Genomic DNA, 14,570 nt, shown 5'->3' with positions numbered 1-14,570 from the left:
TATTTTAATTAAGAGTGATTATATTTAGTATTTATTTATATATATGTATATATATAGTAGTATCCATAGTTGAACAAATCAAACCCCATCTCTCCCCGTCTCCTCGTCTACCCCTCTCACCCTCTCACTACTCACTTAGCAATAGCTAGGGTTTTATTATCTTTCTCTCCCCTATAGAAACCCTAGCGTTGAAACTCCCATCCCCAACAACAACAATCACCATCAGTGTTGGATCTACCATCACCGATCCGCCCCTATTGCCCATCGCGCAGCCTTCTGCCGCAGAACCACCACCTTAGTGCCGACGATGGCAGATCTTGAAGGATGACCAAACCCTAGAGAGCTACAGGTAATTAAACACCCTAACTATGTTTTGTATGTATTTTACAGTTCTTTAGATGAATGTAAATATTCTCAGTTATTCCATCTTTTTTTTTCTCTCTCTCTCTCTCTCTCTCTCCAGATTTTACAGGAATAAATTCATTCTTAGGTTAGAATATCCCATTAGATTGAGTTTGATTTGATTTCACTTTGTTATGTTTCTTGATCAATTTCATGCTAGTCTATTGAAATCTGTATGTATCTATTGATTTCTTGTTCTTGCTTGGGGTTTGTATGATTAGAAATTCGATCTTGGGAACTCAAAGCTTGTTAGGGTTTTTGCTAATTTCTCGTAGAAATACACAGATATGATCTTAGACGGCATACGGTTGATTGAAATAATTTGACAGTAGTGTGGTTGGCAGTTTCTATTGAGAGATGAAATGGTGATGTTGTCGGATTACCTTGGAAACAAAAGATTTGGCTTAAGAAATTATTCAATATTTCTAAACACTACAACAAAACTGAGTTTTTACGACTCTACATTAACGACATACAGTAAATTCAAGCCGTGGTGTAACGCCCTCAAAATAAACCCATTATATAAATATCATTGACATGCAATATTTAAAGAAAACAATTCATTAATTCATTCATCAGAGTATTACTAAATAAAAGCATTCCATATAACATCAAATTCAATGCCCTACGGGCTAACATCATTCCAAGCCAACACTTGTACACAAAAATATGAGTTCTAACTCAAATACAAGTAAAGCCCTAGGCTTGAATGTTTACATGTACTAACTAATAAAAACAATTAACTAAAGATAGTCTTCAAACTCCAAAAGCCAAATCCTCCCAAGCTAAGTCCTTGGAGGTAGCTTATCACCTGAACCTGAAAATGATGTTCCCGTAAAGGGTGAGCCACAGCCCAGTAGAAAAACACTAAACCAAATATAAGCATTGAATAAAGCTATAGCATTCAATAGATGGTTAACCAAGATAATCAACTATAACTTATTACAGTCTCATGACACTAATGTCAATGACATGTTTCAATTCCCATTATTATCAATATGGCTCAAATCCTTGCCAAACTTACAACAATGAACTATATATCATATTCACATTACTTCCAATATCAACAACACAGATGAGACTCAGGCTCATATCAAAACACTTCATACTTCCCGTTTGATACACATTGTAGTGCTGTATCAATAACATGTAAAAAACACTTCAATATAATAAGCACACATAATAGTGATGCTAATGGAGTCTATCCCCTATCTCCTCCCAAACAAAATCCGGTTTAGAGGTCCATCCCCTATCTTCCCCTAAACCGTGGAGTACATCCCCTATCTCCTCCTAAACAATATGCATATGCAATGCTCAATCAATACATGTATTTTCTGTATTAATTCAATAATCTAAATTTATGACTTAAACAAATTGACTAGTTTCAATTTTTCCTAATCCACATGCATTGTCTACAACAAACGCGACTATCCTCCACCGATAGCCCAAAACAGTTATTTCTAGACTGGAAATAAATATATCAACAATTCAATAGGCGAGTGATTTAAATTATCCAACTACACCATTTAATCAATGAATTTCTCAATTTCATGAATTTAACCAAATTCCCCAATTTCCTTAAATTAATTATACAAATTAATTTATTAATACAACTAGGGTTTTTCCCAAAATTACCAAAGTACTCCCAACATATCAAAATACCAAAACTTAGAACAAAACTTATAAGATGGAGTAGGAAATCCCTACCTCGAAGAAAATAACCCAAATGGAGAAGACGGAGACGAAGACGAAGACCCAAATTCCAAAGTGCTCCAAACCACTAAACGTTCAGATTAAATGGAAGCCCTTGACTCACTCTATCTTTTTAATAGAGGACTAAGGTTAGATACTCACCCTAGGTAGATCAATTCTTAGAGAGAAGACAGGTTTAGAGAGAGAGAGAGAGAGAGAGAGAGACTCTCAAGGGGCGGTTTTTAAAAGTTAAGAAAGAAAAGTAGGTCAAAAGTGATCCAAAAAGTGAAATCTCGGACTGATGTAGTCGACACCCCGCTCGAGCGTCCAAACCCCCGCTCGAGCGTCGAATACGCACTCCTAGTACTTTTGCAGAACCAGGTCCCCGCTCGAGCGTCCAATCCCACGCTCGAGCGTCTAACACTGCACAGGAAATACTGGATGGGTGATAATCCCGCTCGGGCACCAAAACCCCCGCTCGAGCGGACAAACAACAAAAGAATCCCCGCTCGAGCATCAAACTCCCGCTCGAGCGGACAGGTCACAATCTGGGCAACTAGTTTTGGCAACTAAACTCAACCGACCTGTAACAAACCTGCCCAACACATCCTATAACTCAAATACAAAGAGATTAAAGGACGACAACAACCAATATATAATGACAGGATCCACGGAACCTAAGTCCGGATACAATAATCTAGAGGGAAAAGACCGGAGTCGCTATAACCTCCCCTCCTTAAAAGAATTTCGTCCCCGAAATTAAGCATAAGGTTTTGAAAACAAGTTTTTTTTTTTTTTTTTTCAAATTCCAATAATATGATAACTCAAAATAAACAACTTGACCCAACACCGGCGATTTCATCTCTTATCAAGAGGCATTTCACAATATGTAAAATAACATATATTTCCACCTGCATTAACACTATGCAATTTTCTTTCAATTTCAACAATTTTCAATATATTCAACATATGCAATGTTCCATTAAACTTCCATTTCGAGACAAGTTCCAACATATTTCCATTAACCAAAACATTCTCAAAGTTTTACAGCTTAATACATATATAAAGCTCTAAAGTTCAACAATATGACAAAATCTAAATACAAAATTACAAATCGATAAACATGTCCGGATATTTCTCACGGACTTCTAACTCACGTTCCCAAGTAGCTTTCTCCACCCCGTGATATTTCCACAAAACTTTTACCAAAGGAATGGTCTTGCCTCGCAAGACTTGATCCCGCCTATCCAAGACCCGGACCGGTCTCTCCTCGTACGAGGCGTCCTCATCTACCTCTAAATCGGTCCAATCCAATACATGTGATGGATCTGGCTCATACTTCCGAAGCATACTCACATGAAACACGTCATGAACTCCGGACAACTGCGGCGGTAAAGCTAACCGATAAGCAACCTCGCCAATCCTCTCAAGGATCTCAAAAGGACCAATAAACCGAGGGGATAACTTCCCACTCTTCCCAAACCTCATTAACCCCCGCCTAGGTGATATTGTCAGAAAGACATGATCACCCACTTCAAACACCAAAGGTCTCCTCCTACGGTCAGCATAAGATCTCTGACGACTCTGGGCTGTAACAAGCCTCCTACGGATAAGTTCAACTTTCTCCGTCGTTTCCCTCACCAACTCTGGACCCAACAAAGGTGCATCACCCACCTCGGCCCAACAAACTGGAGACCTACACGGTCGGCCGTACAAGGCCTCAAACGGTGCCATACCGATACTAGACTGGAAACTATTATTGTAGGCAAACTCCACCAAAGGCAAGTGCCTCTCCCACGACCCACTAAAGTCAAGAACACAACCCCGAAGCATATCCTCAAGGATCTGAATAGTACGCTCGGACTGCCCGTCAGTCTGCGGATGATAAGCCGTACTAAAGGTCAACTTGGGGCCCAAGGCACTCTACAAACTCTGCCACAACCTAGCAGTAAAACGAGGATCTCTATCCGAGACGATCGTCATTGGGACCCTGTGCAATCTCACTATGTCCCGAATATACAAATCGGCAAGATGGTCTACCGAATCTCTCACGCGCATAGGAATGAAGTGCGCCGACTTAGTCAACCGGTCCACAACCACCTAAATGGCGTCACTACCCCACCGAGTCCTCGGAAGGCCTACAACGAAGTCCATAGTGACATGCTCCCACTTCCACTCGGCAATAGGCAAGGGTTGTAACAAACCCGCTGGCCTCTGATGCTCGGCCTTCACTTGCTGACAAGTAAGGCACTTAGACACGAAAGTTACCACATCTCTCTTCATACCCCGCCACCAAAACTGGCGACCCAAATCCCGATACATCTTAGTGCCTCCCGGATGCACCGCAAGGCGTGAATGATGAAACTCTCGGAGTACCTCCTCTCGACAAGACTCCGACACAAACAGACGGTCTCGGTATCTCACACTCAGGTCGGGATACACCGTCAGACCCTTCTCAACCTTCCCACCGGAAATCTTCTCACGGAGGGATTCTACCTCAAGGTCACCCCCCTGCGCCTCTAACACTCGAGTCACAAATGTAGGCTGTGCAACAACAGAAAACAAGGCCGCAGACTCAACGGATTCGCCCAGAAGTAAATCGAACTCCCCAAGTGCACACCCAACATCTCCCATTCCCGGATGGCTATACTAGCTATGTCACCAACAGATTTCCTGCTAAGGGCATCGGCCACCACATTGGCCTTCCCCGGATGATAATGCAACTCGAAGTCATAATCCTCAATAAACTCCATCCACCTCCTCTGCCTCAAGTTCAAGTCTTTCTGTGTAAACAGATATTTCAGACTCTTATGATCCGAGAATACCTCGAACCTCTCACCATAAAGATAATGCCTCCAAATCTTCAAGGCAAATATCACAGCTACTAACTCTAAATCATGCGTAGGGTAATTCTTCTCATGAATTTTCAACTGACGTGAGCCATAGGCAACTACTTTCCCTTCTTGCATCAACACACAACCCAAACCCTCTTGTGAGGCGTCACAATAGACTGCATAACCCAACCCCCTCTCCGGAATGATCAAGACTGGTGCGGTGGTCAATCTAACTTTCAACTCCTGGAACGACTTTTCACAAGTCTCACTCCATATAAACTTGACTCCCTTCCGAGTCAAACTAGTCAAAGGTGAAGCTAACCTGGAGAAGTCCTTCACAAACCGGCGATAATACCCAGCTAACCCCAGAAAACTACGGATCTCAAACACACTCTTAGGCTGTGCCCAATCTTACACTGCCTCAGTCTTGGATGTATCAACAGACACTCCTTCCCCAGAAACTACATGGCCTAAGAACTTGACCTCTTCTAGCCAGAACTCACACTTCCCAAACTTAGCATAAAGCTTATGGGCTCTAAGTAACTCAAGCACCACTCTCAAGTGTTCCTTGTGCTTCTCCTCAGAAGGTGAATAGATAAGAATGTCGTCCACGAAGATGACTACAAAACGATCTAAAAATTCCCGGAATATCCGGTTCATCAAATCCATAAATACTGCCGGTGCATTGGTGAGCCCAAATGGCATCACCAAAAACTCATAGTGGCCATACCGCGTACGGAATGTCGTCTTCGGAATATCCACCTCCCTGACTATCAACTGATGATAACCCGATCTCAAGTCTATCTTCGAGAAACAACGGGAACCCTTCAACTGATCGAACAGATCATCTATACGAGGCATAGGGTACTTATTCTTAACCGTAGCCTGATTCAATTTTCGGTAATCTATACAAAGTCTCAAAGCACCACCTTTCTTTTTAACAAAGAGGGCCGGTGCTCCCCATGGCGAAACACTAAGACGTATAAAGCCCTTATCTAACAACTCTTGGAGTTGGATCTTCAACTCAACTAACTCAGCTGGGGCAAAACGATAAGGTGCCATAGAAATCGGCGCCGTGCCGGGTACCAAGTCAATAGAGAACTCAATCTCTCTGTGAGGTGGCAAACCAACAAGGTCCTCGGGAAAGACGTCCGAGTACTCACAAACCACTCTTGGCAACACAGTCTGAGTCTCATTACACTCACCACTTTCAAAGCTAGCAAGTAGACCACTAAGCTCACTTCGCCCTCGCGAATCATACCTCGGTGGCAAAACACTACCAACCCGGTCCCCCAGAAAATGAAAACACTCCCCGCTCACGGTACTATAAGTGACCCTCTGGCGGTAGCAATCAATTACTGCCCGGTACGACGATAACCAGTCCATACCCAAGATAACATCAAAGCCCTTCATGGGCATAACTACAAAAGGAAACGGAAGTCTATGATCGGCGACCTCTATATCACAACCCCTGACACCTAGTTTCAAGATTAATTCACCCCCAAGAGGTGACACTACACAAATAGGGGATGCTAACTGCGCTAACTCTAACTCCAAAACAGATGCAAGTGCAGCAGACACAAAGGAATGAGATGCACCCGTATCAATCAAAACACTAGCAATCGAGTTACAAAACAAGAAGGTACCTCTCACAGCTGATGGTGTTGGCACAAGATCCTGCGCGGTAACAGTGTACACGCGCCCAGAAGACCTCTGATCAACTTGCTCACCCCTAGGAGCATAAGATTGCTGTACCGACTGGGACGATGAAGCCCCCTGATTGGCCCTCGAGGCCTGACCCGACTGAGCTGGCTGCTGACCCTGAATCTGCCTCAAACCAGATACACCAGGTGTGCCACCCAACTGCGGGCAATACCTTTTCATATGCCCTGGCTGACCACACTGATAACATGAGAGTGGCTGGCCTCTACACTGACTCTGGCTCTGAGATCGAGCCGAAGATGATGCTGCTCTCTACACTCCTCCCCTCTGAGGACAAACTGGAGACTTGTGGCCCAGCTGGCCACACTTGAAACAGGTAATGTCTCCCTGACTGCCTTTCCCTGAACTAGCACTCGGCACAGGAAAAGTCGATCTAGAAAAGCTACCCTGAGACTGCTGAGGATTAAAACCCTTCTGTCTCCTACCATCACTCTGACCATCCTGACTCCTCTTGGAGCCCTTCTGTCCTTCCTCCTCCTCCTGCACCATGATTTCCATGTGGGCTGCAGCATCAACCATACGCCCATAATCCCGAATCATAGTTCCCCCAACTCGTAGCTTGAGGCCACGCCTCAACTTCTTCTCAAACTCGATACAGCGTCGTTCCTCAGACGCCACTAACTCAGGTGCAAACCTGGACAAGCTAGTAAATGCAGCCTCAAACTCGGCCACTGAAGAACTCGACTGCTTAAGCTGGCAGAACTAGTCTCTCAGCTTCTCCCTAACTGCTGGAGATAAGAACCTCTCCTGGAAAGCATTCACAAAAGCCTCCCATGTAGCTCCTATACGACCCTTAGTGAACTTCCACCACTGACCCGCATCCCCCTTCAGCTGGAAAGATGCCAAGGTCACCTTCAACCCCTCGTCTTCGATGCCAAGCATCTCAAACGTCTTCGTTGTCTGTTCGAGCCATTCATCTGCCTTAAGTGGCTCTTTAGGATCACCCACAAATTCATCCGGGTTAGACCGGAAGAACTCCCTCTTCAGAAAGGAAGGTCCTGCATCCGCAACAACAACCCGCGCTTGATTCTCAGCTCTGAGAATGCCTACTGATTCCCTGAATGCCCCTGCTATCTCTCGGGCTAGAGCGCCCACAGCCTGCTGGCCTACTGGCTCGGCCACATTGGCCTGGCCAATTCTCTCTTGAACTGCCGGAATCCCCTCTGGCACAGGCACCTCCTGCCTACCCGGCCTACCACGCCTACCGCGTCCTCGTCCTTGTCCTGACATCCTAATAAAGGAAACAAAGACGTTAGCACATTAATAAATGTGCCGAAGCTAAACACTTGCGTCCTAATGCATTGGTCAACTATAATTCATTCCACGTAAGCACATAATCACATAAGCACCTATGAATTTCATTCCTGGATGATAATAGTCCCGAAGTGTTACTATAGTTCCGGTTGGAAGCAGCATTGATCAAGTGCCTTTCCAACAAGACTACTAGAAACTCAAGGGTCCAATTAACATCCTAGAAACTACGTTCCATACCCACATAATCACATAAACATGTTATCATATAAGCATATAACATTTCACTAAGTCTCTATCAAACGAGACGAACCCATTGTGATACTAATCACTTCCCACGTACCCAAAGTATTCAAACCCGGTACGCTCTGATACCAAGTTGTAACGCCCTCAAAATAAACCCATTATATAAATATCATTGACATGCAATATTTAAAGAAAACAATTCATTAATTCATTCATCAGAGTATTACTAAATAAAAGCATTCCATGTAACATCAAATTCAATGCCCTACGGGCTAACATCATTCCAAGCCAACACTTGTACACAAAAATATGAGTTCTAACTCAAATACAAGTAAAGCCCTAGGCTTGAATGTTTACATGTACTAACTAATAAAAACAATTAACTAAAGATAGTCTTCAAACTCCAAAAGCCAAATCCTCCCAAGCTAAGTCCTTGGAGGTAGCTTATCACCTGAACCTGAAAATGATGTTCCCGTAAAGGGTGAGCCACAGCCCAGTAGAAAAATACTAAACCAAATATAAGCATTGAATAAAGCTATAGCATTCAATAGATGGTTAACCAAGATAATCAACTATAACTTATTACAGTCTCATGGCACTAATGTCAATGACATGTTTCAATTCCCATTATTATCAATATGGCTCAAATCCTTGCCAAACTTACAACAGTGAACTATATATCATATTCACATTACTTCCAATATCAACAACACAGATGAGACTCAGGCTCATATCAAAACACTTCATACTTCCCGTTTGATACACATTGTAGTGCTGTATCAATAACATGTAAAAAACACTTCAATATAATAAGCACACATAATAGTGATGCTAATGGAGTCCATCCCCTATCTCCTCCCAAACAAAATCCGGTTTAGAAGTCCATCCCCTATCTTCCCCTAAACCGTGGAGTACATCCCCTATCTCCTCCCAAACAATATGCATATGCAATGCTCAATCAATACATGTATTTTCCGTATTAATTCAATAATCTAAATTTATGACTTAAACAAATTGATTAGTTTCAATTTTTCCTAATCCACATGCATTGTCTACAACAAACGCGACTATCCTCCACCGATAGCCCAAAACAGTTATTTCTAGACTGGAAATAAATATATCAACAATTCAATAGGCGAGTGATTTAAATTATCCAACTACACCATTTAATCAATGAATTTCTCAATTTCATGAATTTAACCAAATTCCCCAATTTCCTTAAATTAATTATACAAATTAATTTATTAATACAACTAGGGTTTTTCCCAAAATTACCAAAGTACTCCCAACATATCAAAACACCAAAACTTAGAACAAAACTTATAAGATGGAGTAGGAAATCCCTACCTCGAAGAAAATAACCCAAATGGAGAAGACGGAGACGAAGACCCAAATTCCAAAGTGCTCAAAACCACCAAACGTTCAGATTAAATGGAAGCCCTTGACTCACTCTATCTTTTTAATAAAGGACTAAAGGTTAGATACTCACCCTAGGTAGATCAATTCTTAGAGAGAAGACAGGTTTAGAGAGAGACTCTCAAGGGATGGTTTTTAAAAGTTAAGAAAGAAAAGTAGGTCAAAAAGTGATCCAAAAAGTGAAATCTCGGACTGATGTAGTCGACACCCCGCTTGAGCGTCCAAACCGCCGCTCGAGCGTCGAATACGCACTCCCAGTACTTTTGCAGAACCAGGTCCCCGCTCGAGCGTCCAACTCCCTGCTCGAGCGGCACTCACACATTTCCGCTCGAGCGTCCAATCCCACGCTCGAGCGTCCAACACTGCACAGGAAATACTGGATGGGTGATAATCCCGCTCGAGCACCAAAACCCCCGCTCGAGCGTCAAACTCCCGCTCGAGCGGACAGGTCACAATCTGGGCAACTAGTTTTGGCAACTAAACTCAACCGACCTGTAACAAACCTGCCCAACACATCCTATAACTCAAATACAAAGAGATTAAAGGACGACAACAACCAATATATAATGACAAAATCCACGGAAGCTAAGTCCGGATACAATAATCTAGAGGGAAAAGACCGGGGTCGCTATACGTGGTTTCTCACTTTTACGACTTGATTTTTTTTGCATGTCGTAAATATTTTCCCAACCACGGCGTGTCTATTGTGTAGGCCGTGAATACTAATAATGATAATTTTTTTCCGACTTGCAATGTTAGTTGTAAATAATAAAAGTTTTTATGACGTGCATATGGCATGCCGTTAATACATCAATTATAGACGACACGTGTACACTAGCTGTTAAAAATATTAAATATTTCATGGCGCACAAAAATTCAGCCGTTAAAAATATTACACTTTTTATGACGCATAAAAAATCTGCCATTAAAAAATACACTTTTCACGACGTACATATGCTAATCGTTAAAAATATTTTACTTTTCACGACACACGATTTCTATCTTAAATAGTATGATCAAAATAAAAATAGGCGCCAAAATGAATTACTCTGGCGCCAAATATGCTACAATAAAATACTCTTCGAATGGGGCATAGCCCTCTTTCTATACACTATGTCACACACACTCTCTCTCTCTCTCCAAACCATCTCAGCCTCACAGATCGCTGTATCAGTCTCTCAGATTTTCGTCTCAACCTGAGCCTTCATCGAAACCCGAACCTTAAGCTCCTCTACCACTCTCCAAACCCTCACCACTGTGTCCCACTACCCTAACCTCATTGGCGATGCCTAATTGGGGAAGAGTAGGGTGAGATGGTGGTGTTTGTCTGCCTCAGAAGCGTAGGGGCTTCGATCCACCTCAACTGGCGCAGATCGCAGCAACGCTGGAGAAGAGCGACCACCGATTCTTGTGTTCCATGGAGCCTTCGCCGATGACGATTCTGTCTCCATCCGCTCTCGTCTCCCCTCCATGGGTGGTTTAGGCAGATGTGAGTGGAATTTTTATTTTTATTTATTTATTTATTTATTTGGATTGGGCAACAAAGAGGCACTTGACATAACAAATTGAGAACTTGGATGGAAAACTTGATGAGCAAGTGGAACTATCAAAGTTAATTAAGAATGAGGTACATTCAGAAATGGGTTATTTTCCTTAGGGTATGTTGCATATCATAGAATAGAGTATTTGAAATGCAACTTTTGACTGAATAGGACTGGGGGAAATAATGTGGGTCAGTTTTTCATGAATTATAAGGAGGCAAATCAATGAATCTGATTATGATTTAAAAATGATTCAATAATAGCATAAAAAGAAGTTCTGAATTGTGGAACAGGTTACTAATGTTCATGGTGATCTTTCTCAAATTGGCTTTGACTTCGACGCACTACAGAGAATGGTTTGTGGCTTGGTGAGTTTTGTCTCAAAGTTTATTAAATGATTCAGTGCAACTCATTCAACATAACTGATAAGTTTTTCAAGATATAAATGTGACTTGTCTCATTTTAATTCCACTACTTGGATATTGAGTTTGTGAACTGTGCATCAATTTCCGTCCAACTATTTTATGATTTTCATCTTTTAAACATAATGAAATTTCAGAGACTTTTTTATTTTTAAATTTTTATGGGGTTTATATATATGTTTAGGAATTTTCAGAATTAAAGAGGAGAAAATTTGGGTGAAAATTAAGTTTGAACCAGTGTAGCTTGTTTGTTTGTAGGGATTTATCATACAATAGCCTAACTGGACCTGTGCCTCTGCTTCTATCAGAACTGCCTGCTTTGGAGATTTTGTGAGTTGTGGAAATTTTTTTTTCTAAGTTTAAATCTTGAAGCAGAGAAAATATGTAACATTGTTTGTTTTGCATTTTTTAGGAATTTTTAACAAGCAACAATCTCATAGGTTATGTTCCCAAGGCTTTGATGGAGAAGTCCTCCTTGTTATTAATATGTGACTCGTTCACATTTTTGTTTCATTAAGAATGTTGGAATGAATATTGTATAATTCTTAGAAAATGTTTTGTTGTAGTACAAATGGCAATCCTAATCTTTGTCAGTCGGACTCTTGCGAACAGGCAACAAAGAAGAAGAAAAATTAGAGCACTACCATAGTTGCATCTGTGGTTTCCTCCATTGTATTTTTAAGTGCAATAGCTATCTTGTGGAGCTTAAAGAGGAGAAAACATAAAGGTAATAGTTTTTCTATATATTCCTTCATTCTGGTATTTGGTTTACATTCAAGAAATTATTTTCTCAATCACCTAAAGTCTTGCTTGTATAATTTGATCTTTGCTCATGAACTACTCCTAAAAGGCAATGTGGGAGGCAAGACATTGAAGTTGAAAATTTGAAGATTCTCATACTCTGAGGTTGTGAGTATTACAAATAATTTAGAAAGGGTAATCGGGAAAGAAGGATTCAGAACAGTTTATCTTGGCTACTTGAAAGATGGCACTGAAGTTGTGTCAAAATGCTCTCTCAATCATCAAGTTAGGGATCAGAGCAATTCTGGGCTGAGGCAAACTTCTTGACACTTCAATATTTTAGTGCTCTTTCTTTCATACACATTCTAAAAATTACTTTCAATTGTCACACCAGTTGGTATTCATTTTTGGATTGCAGGCTGAGCTCTTAACAACTGTCTATTATAGAAATTTGGCTGCCCTAATTGGGTATTGTGATGAAGGCTCAAACACAGCGCTCATATATGAATATATGACAAATGGCAACTTACAAGAATGTTTATTGGGTAACTAACAATTGTCCCTGCTTTTGGTATATGTTTTTGGCAAGAGGTCTCGTGCACTAGAATTGGCCCTTTGTATTGTATCAGTCTTGTCCATTTTTTGTGTTTGAATCATTTGTTTTTATCAGTTTATGTATAATTTTTCTTGTTTGATTTCCATCAAAATCATCACTAACTGTGGAAACAGTAACTGATTTTCATAAGTATTGTTGCCATATCTTTGGTTCTATAACGATCCCGGTTTCCCTTTTTATTGGTTGTGGTGTACATCTCGTTTACATCCTTCACTCCTTGTATTTGAGTCTTGGGTTGTGTTGGGCAGGTGTGAAACAGGTTGGTTGAGCTTAGGAACCAAGTGTAGTTGCCCAGATTTTGGTCTGTCCGCTCGAGTGGGGCTTTTGGCGCTCGAGCGGGAAAATCACCCTTCCAGTATTTTCTCTGTAGGGTTGTCCGCTCGAGCGGGAGTTTGGACGCTCGAGCGGGGGTTTGTGTGTTACGCTCGAGCGGGGAGTTGAACGCTCGAGCAGAGAACTAGTTCTATAAAAGTGCTGGGAGTGTGTATTCAGCGCTCGAGCGGCGGTTTGGACGCTCGAGCGGGAGTCTTTGAGTGACGCTCGAGCGGGAGTTTCCACGCTCGAGCGGGGCGTCGGGTTTAAAGCTCCGTGTTTTGACTTTTAAAATCACTTTTTCACATTCATTTCTCTCTCTTACTTTCTAAAACTCCATTGTTGAGCCTCTCTCTCTAGAACCTTGCCTTCTCTCTAGGTATTGATCTAGTTAGAGTTGTTTCCTCACCTTTGGCCTTTACAAAAGTTGTGTTGATCGTCGAGGGCTACGTTTTGATCCGAAAATATCGAGTTTTGGAGCACGTTGAGTTTCTTCATCTTCTTCCCTTAAACTCCGAATTTGAGGTAGGGATTCCTACTCACTCTTATGGTCTTTAACATAGATTTTTGGTAATTTTGATAAAATGTTGAAGTTGGGAAATTTTGGGACTTAGGGTTTCAAAATGTCAAAGAGGGTTTTATTATTTTGATTCTAAAATGAGTATTTTGGGTTTCAAAATAGTGGTATTGATGTTGGTTGTTGATATATGGACCATTGGGTCAATATTGGAAAATGGGGAAGAAAGCCCTAATTCGTTGCGTAAATTAATTTGGGAAAAGTGTTGGTATTGGAAATTGAGTTGGAAATAATGAAATTGACTCATTATATGGTAGAATAGTGGAGTGGGATTTCTTAATCGCTCAATTTTGAAAACATGATATTTTATCTGTTGGAGCTTTTATTATCTATTTAGAAATAATTGCTTGGGCTACCGGTGGAGGGTAGTTTTGATTGTTGTAGACAATGCATGATGATTAGGCAAACTAAAACTAATCAATTGGTTATGTCATAAAGTATGACGATTGGTTGAATACATTAATGTTATGTATTGATTGATTGTGTATATGACCTATGTGTATATACATTGTGTGTGTGTGTGTGTGAGGAGATAGGGGATGTACTCCACGGTTTAGGGGAAGATAGGGGATGGACCTCTAAACCGGATAATTTTTGGGAGGAGATAAGGGATGGACTCCACTGATACAGCTCATATGCTTGTCAGATTTATGTGATGATACAGCTCATATGCTTATCTATAGAAGTGGTGATACAGCTCATATGCTTATCTTTGGAAGTGTTGATACAGCTTGTATGCTTATCTGTTGAGATGTTGATACAACTTATATGTTTATCTATTGAGAAATGGGAAATGTT

At 41.2% G+C, this 14,570-nt stretch overlaps 1 long non-coding RNA gene across 1 annotated transcript; it reads left to right on the top strand.

Annotated features, from left to right (window-relative positions):
- Nucleotides 1–273: 273 nt before the first annotated feature.
- On the top strand, nucleotides 274–12,856 carry LOC145823279 (uncharacterized). The gene is made up of 3 exons (XR_014365565.1): nucleotides 274–349; nucleotides 11,398–12,253; nucleotides 12,377–12,856. It is a non-coding gene; the product is annotated as an uncharacterized LOC145823279 (long non-coding RNA).
- Nucleotides 12,857–14,570: the final 1,714 nt, after the last annotated feature.

Source organism: Camellia sinensis, chromosome 4, assembly GCF_055761805.1.
Source record: "Camellia sinensis isolate YWXY chromosome 4, ASM5576180v1, whole genome shotgun sequence".
NCBI classification, from domain to species: domain Eukaryota; kingdom Viridiplantae; phylum Streptophyta; class Magnoliopsida; order Ericales; family Theaceae; genus Camellia; species Camellia sinensis.
Note: the sequence above shows the minus strand (reverse complement) of the source record. Positions and strands in the feature narration are given on the sequence as shown.